Raw genomic sequence first — 6,367 nt, 5'->3', positions numbered from 1 at the left:
CTTACCTTACATCCATTTTACATATGAGGTAATCAAACACAGTACTGACGAGACTTGCTCAAGCCCAGACTGCTAACATATGCATTCCCCCCCAAAAGGGGGATTTAAATCCAGGCTGTGTGAGGACAGAGCCTACGCTCTTAATCACTACAGCACAGTACGTCCAAATCTGTCCCCTGCTCCTGTTTCCTATATTTCTATCCTATGTGCCTGTGACCTCAGATTCCTCGTGAACACACCCCACATTTTCCTCACTATAGACCCAATGGCAGGAACAGCTATGCATTAAATGGATGTTAATCAGGGACCCCTGGGTGGCCCAGTTCATTAAGCGTCTGCTTTTGGCTCAGGTCATCATCGCAGGGTCCTGGGATCTCTGACAAATAAATAAATAAAATCTTAAAAAATAAATAAGGGCACCTGGGTGGCTCAGATAAGCGTCTGCCTTTGGCTCAGGTCGTGATCCCAGGGTCCTGGGATCGAGCACTGCTTCGGGATCCCTGCTCGGCTGGAACCCTGCTTCTCCCTCTCCCACTCCCCCTGCTTGTGTGCTCTCTCTCTCTCTCTGACAAATGAATAAAAATCTTAAAAATAATAAAATAACTAAAAATGTTGCAATATATAAATTAATTATTTAAATAAAATGAGGCAGCTGAGTTCCACTAAGGTCAGTTCCTGAAATGTGATTGTGCCTACTTCTCCCTCCTCTGCTTTCTCTTTCACCACCACCTCCCAATTTATGCACCGCATGAGGGTATTTCCTTCAGCGGGAACCACATCTCTCTAGACAGACAGGAGGTTATTCCTCGCTTAGACATTTTCTCCTTGGCACTGTTGTGTTAGGCTTGCTGCAGAAGCACTACAGCTGCTTAACGTTTCTGGTATTATTCAGTAGAAAAATATGCCTGGGCAGGAATAGGAGCGGTTCAAGGTCGCTTCCAGTAGAAATGTCCTCCCTTGAAAACTAGGGCATTCACTCTCTCAAAGCTTATCTTAGTCATGAAAATTGTTTGCAACGTGGTGTCTTTTCCAGGCAGCTAGCCGAAGAGCTTCCATGCAGAACTCTACTAGATGGACAGCCCTTGGTTGTCCCAACAGGATACATTCCTTTTTTTTTTTTTTAAAGATTTTATTTATTTATTTGAGAGAGAGAGAATGAGAGATAGAGAGCACAAGAGGGAAGAGGGTCAGAGGGAGAAGCAGACTCCCTGCTGAGCAGGGAGCCCGACGCGGGACTCGATCCCGGGACTCCGGGATCATGACCTGAGCCGAAGGCAGTCATTTAACCAACTGAGCCACCCAGGCACCCCAACAGGATACATTCCTTTCCCCCCTTTCAAGAGCCACAGATTGCTGGTGGAGAATCATGTGACTGCAGGGAGGCCTAGTTGCCCCTGGTCCCTGGGGGTGGTGCAGAAACCGAGACTGAGTCAATAGGTGAGTCTTGGACAAAGGACTTGTTTTGAGTGGGCATGTGATCTAAACTGGTCTGATGGAAGTGAATATCAGGCATTTGGAAGAAAATCCTGGCACAAATGAGTCTTTCTCTGGATAATGTCTATATATTTGAGACCTGGGGCTGATGCAGCCATTTCGTAAATCACGCACATAAACAGCAGGAGGACGAATCCTTCCCAGGGGGGAAAAAAAAGGCAGTGTGAGAGAATCCCAGAGAAATGAACCCAGAGTTCCTATATTTGACCAACTCTGGAAGAAATTCATCCTTTCGATTTCCAGTGTGGTCGGCTAATAAATTACGTAAATGTCTTAGCCAGCTTGTGGAGGGGCTTCCATGACACCCAATCTAAAAAACTATTTGATGATATAGTTGAATTGGACAAATTTAATAAAAGTGATACTTTTTTTTGTTATTCCCAAGGAGGAATTGTTATTTAAAAGCAGTGACCTGCATTCTGAATTCCTTCCTGGATTCTTAGTTTCTCGTCTTCATAATTTGATGTTCTCTTTCTCTTCCAAATAATGCATATGCACTGATAAAATATCACAAATTTAACAACTCCCTATTTAAGCATGACAATATTAATCAAAAGAATATTTGTTGAAATTAGGATATTTTTCCTCTTTATACTATGGCACAAAATAATACAAACTACATTAAAAATACAAGAAAATGTGAAATCTGAAGACCCTCTTCTAAAGAAATCATTAGCCTTTACAAAAGGATGACTAAAGCAAATCACTGGAGATTTAAAACAATCTGTTTATTTTTTTCGTACAGACAGTCTTGAGGTTGTGCTTTAATTTCTCAGTGACCTTACATAATAACAGATATTTACAACCTCAATATTATACTAGTCCAAGCCCCCTCAGAATCAATTAGACAGAATATTATGTCTAGAATTATATAAAAGTAGTATTAAAGTTCATATTAAAAATTATAAAAAATACTTGGAATGATAAAATAAAATAATCTCATAGGTATATATAATATTTCAATATTTTCTAGATTTCAAATGGAGCATATACACAAAAAGGAAAAGTCAGTCCATATAAAGAAAGGAAAAGAAGAATGTCAAATCAATAAAATGTGGAGGTAATCTCCAAGAAGCCACAAGATCAATTTATAAAAGGCACCAGTTACTTTAATTACAACAGATTTTAGTTGTGAACCTATAGTCATGTTATCTGCATTCCTTCCCAGGTACTTAAAGCTATGATGAATTACAAATTTGGGCTATTTTGGTCTTAGGACAAAAATATGAATTTCTACACAGATTAAAGTGTCCCAAACTTGTACCTCAAATTTTGCATCATTAGGAAACTACTATTGCTGCCGAAATAAAATCTTTCCTTGCCTAAGAACGTATGAAATTCACTGTTCTTATAAAAGATACTGTCCCACTTTCTCAGTTCCTCCCAAGCTCCTTGGAAGAGCTGCGCATAGTCCCTATGTCCTCCTGTCACGGTCCCTTCATTCCTCAACCCTCTGCCATGTGACTCCTGTGCCATTTCTCCATTCAACCTGCTCTGCCAATCACCTGCCGGTTGTCACAGAAAACAGCGATGCTCCTCTGTCCTGGGTCCCCACCTGCTTCTGTGGCCTTCACCCACTTTCCATTCCCATGGTCTCCTGTGTCTGTGATTCACCAGCCCCGCTCCCACTCCCCTCCCTGGACAATGGAAGCCATCAGTAGGTTCAGAGAATGTGCGTAGCATCCAAAGCTGGTGAGCCCATCTCTGCTGCCGCAGGCCTTGGCACCTTCTTCTCTGTCCATCTGCCAGTGGGACAGGTTTTCCTGAGTTTTCCACTGACCCCTCCAACTCCTGATGTGCGAAATGGAACCCCTGCCCTGTCTGGGTACATCACAGTCACTCCTGAGTTGTGGGACTAGAAACCAGGCAGCCTGTCAGCCAGAGAAGCCAAGTGTTTGTGAAGGAGGAGGAGATACAGGGTGAGGAGAGCTGCATTTGCAGGTGAGATGACACCAAGGGTGACCAGACAGTGTCTGGTGTTGGGGGGGCAAGAGCCCGTGGGCAGGAGGGAAGTGAGGAGGGGAACTGGGAGGAGACGGGAGGATGCTGTGTGCTCCTCAGGAGCACATGTGGAGGGAGAGAGGCCCAGAGAGGGTCAAGGATGGCCAAGGATGGGGACGGGGGAGTGGACACCTCCACCAACAGGGGGAGAACAGTTAGCGAGGCTTCCATTCCTGTCCTTTTCCTTGATATCTATTACAGAAATCTCGACCTTTACAGCAGAAGGTTGAAATCTTCATGGCTCCTAGATGGAAACTTACAGGTAGGCAATGATCAGAGCAGTCCAGTTCAGTGTGGTTGTAGCGCCACCCATCTGGAAGAGAAGGACGTTCATACTCAGGGTCAGAGAGCAATAGTTGGAGCTCAAAGTAAGAGGACTTTCCCCAACCATGCCCAGTCTGGCTTCTGGACTAGGGGCACACCCACCTCCCAGCAAAGCTCCCTCAGACTGGAGGGCCCCTCCACAGTTTCAGGAGGCAGGCGCCAGCTCAAGCCAGTAGAGCCTGGCTCGACAGCATTACCTCGCTCCGTGAAAATGAAGAAATCTCTGGTTCTGCAGCCAGGACCTTGTTCCATGGTGCAATTGCCCTTGCCCCTCAAACAATGACCTCTCTTAAAATTGTTGCAGACCATGCATAATGTGGCTGGACCTGTGGAAAAGAGACATGAAGGTTAATCCTAGGGTTGAATGGATTGAGACTAAGGTGTGCTAGGATACTGGTAGGAATGAAGAGTTCAAGGGGAAACCATGACCCTAAACACTTCTTCCAATATACTCGGCCCCAATCTGCCCCAAAGGAGTGACTGACTCCACTCTGAGATCTTAGGAAGGAACCTGAACTCTTTCCCTGGGAGTAGTCGGGATGGGGACAGCAGACAGAGACCTTAAACCCTTGGGGGGCAGATCATCCCAGAACCTCATCCTTAACCCTGTTCCCTCCCAGCCAGCTCAGGCCACCACCCTAGGGCTGCTCCCTCACCCCTGCCCGGCCGCCCCAGGGCCTCACCCACTCCTTGGAAGAACACAAAAGGGAAGACTGCCAGCAGCAGGAGCAGGAGCAGGGACTTGTCCATCTCAGTTTGGGACGGCAGCAAGATGCACAGGCTGGCTGGAGAAGGAAGCAGACTGCCCAGCAAGGGCGAGGACAGATTGTTCTAGAACCTGGACTTGACTGCTCCCAAGCTGTGGGCAGAAGCTTCCTTTTGTGTACCCACCAAGGCAGGTTTCACCACCGCCCAGGCCCAGGAAAGGCTCCCACAGACCTAGCCCCATTGGATACTTCCAAGGACAGAGGATGTCCCACGTGCCCCTCCTGTTCCCTTGAGACTGCCTCTGGCTGAGCGGGGGAGCTGCTGCTTGGCTGGATCTGCTGGGCCCTCAGCAGTCCCTGCCCCTTCACTCTCTGGACATCCCACTGTGCCAGGTCCAAGACAGGGGCTTATGTGGGCAGGGCTTTGCTAACTACCCATTTCCTCTGGGTGCAAAGTCCCGTATGACCACCTCCCCACCAGTTCCATGGCCCAAGCCAGTCCTCAGCCTGGTAGACACCCTGCTTCAGGGCTCAGGATGCATTCATCACAGGCGTGGTCCATACCTTTTGCTGCCCCTTCCCTCTCCCTATGTTGTGCTCATAGTTAGGACAGGGCCTTCTGCTACATAAAAATTATTCACGACATTTGTTAAAGATAGTAAGGTAGACTTTATCCAAGGGGGCAATTGTAAGAGGGTTTTGTAGTAGAGGAAAGAGATAGGACTCAGCTCTGAATCCAAGACAATCAAATGGAGATTTACAGCCAAGAAGCAGAGTGGGGTCTGTAATGCAAAACCACTGAGAAGACTTGTCGGGTCTGTGAGAATTCTCACTAGGTGGACTGGTGGACTGAACACGAGTCTTGCCGGAGGCAGGGCAGGGTGATAGGATATGGAGGGCTAGGGATGAGATATTCGATCAGATATCAAGGTGAAGGTGTTTTGCTAAACTGACCCAGCAGGCTTCTTGCTAAAACTGGACATAACAGGCCCAAAGTCAGGAACTAGTCAGAAAGAGTACTCAGGGGAGCTTTATTCACGTTTGGTGGAAGTAGGGAGTTTTTGTGACCTCTCGGTAGTAAATTGGTATTGGCAATGTGAGAATAGTTATAATAACAATCATTTATTTTGTATTTTCTATAAACCAGGATCTACATCTGCTGCCACCATAGAATGTGATTATTTAAGATATATCTTCCGCCTGTCATAAATACATAAAATATACAGCAAATACTATCCAAACGACAAAATAGAAGCCTTATAGATAGATAGTGGCTAGGTTCTTTAATAAAGAATAAAACAATCCCTACTATATTCAACTGTCTTATTTTGCTGGCCCCTAAAAACACAGACTCACGTTCACCAAGATGAATTTACTTCAGAGAAACACTCGCACTTACTGCTCCGGGACCTGGCTGGAAGGTTCAGAATTTAATGAACATTCTGTATCCGTGTGGCTCGCAAGGCTGGTGGACACACCAAGCAACTCAGGTGCAAATTATTTTTCTGACTTTTTGATTCCAATTTTCTACTTACATCCACTCAAGTGTCTTCAGTTCACTTATTGTGCCTGATAAAAATAGCCAACCCTCCACCAGAGTATTTATGCTTGGAGATCCAGCCAAGGGAAGGAGAGAGACCATGGAGCAAGATCCCAATATGCGGGGTGGGCTCTGGAGAAAATGACCCAGGTAGCAGTGGTGCCTTCTTGTTGCCCTCTGTCCTCTTCCATCTAGACAACACATTCTCAGCAGAGACCTTGACAGTCATGTTTCCCAGAAAATCAGAAGCAGTTAGCACAATGCACGGGACAGAGCAGGAGCTCAAGAAATATTTCTGAGT

This window comes from Eumetopias jubatus, unplaced genomic scaffold, assembly GCF_037043125.1.
Source record: "Eumetopias jubatus isolate StellerSeaLion01/CBP00866 unplaced genomic scaffold, mEumJub1_p1.0 scaffold_13, whole genome shotgun sequence".
NCBI classification, from domain to species: domain Eukaryota; kingdom Metazoa; phylum Chordata; class Mammalia; order Carnivora; family Otariidae; genus Eumetopias; species Eumetopias jubatus.
This window is presented reverse-complemented; position numbering follows the sequence as displayed.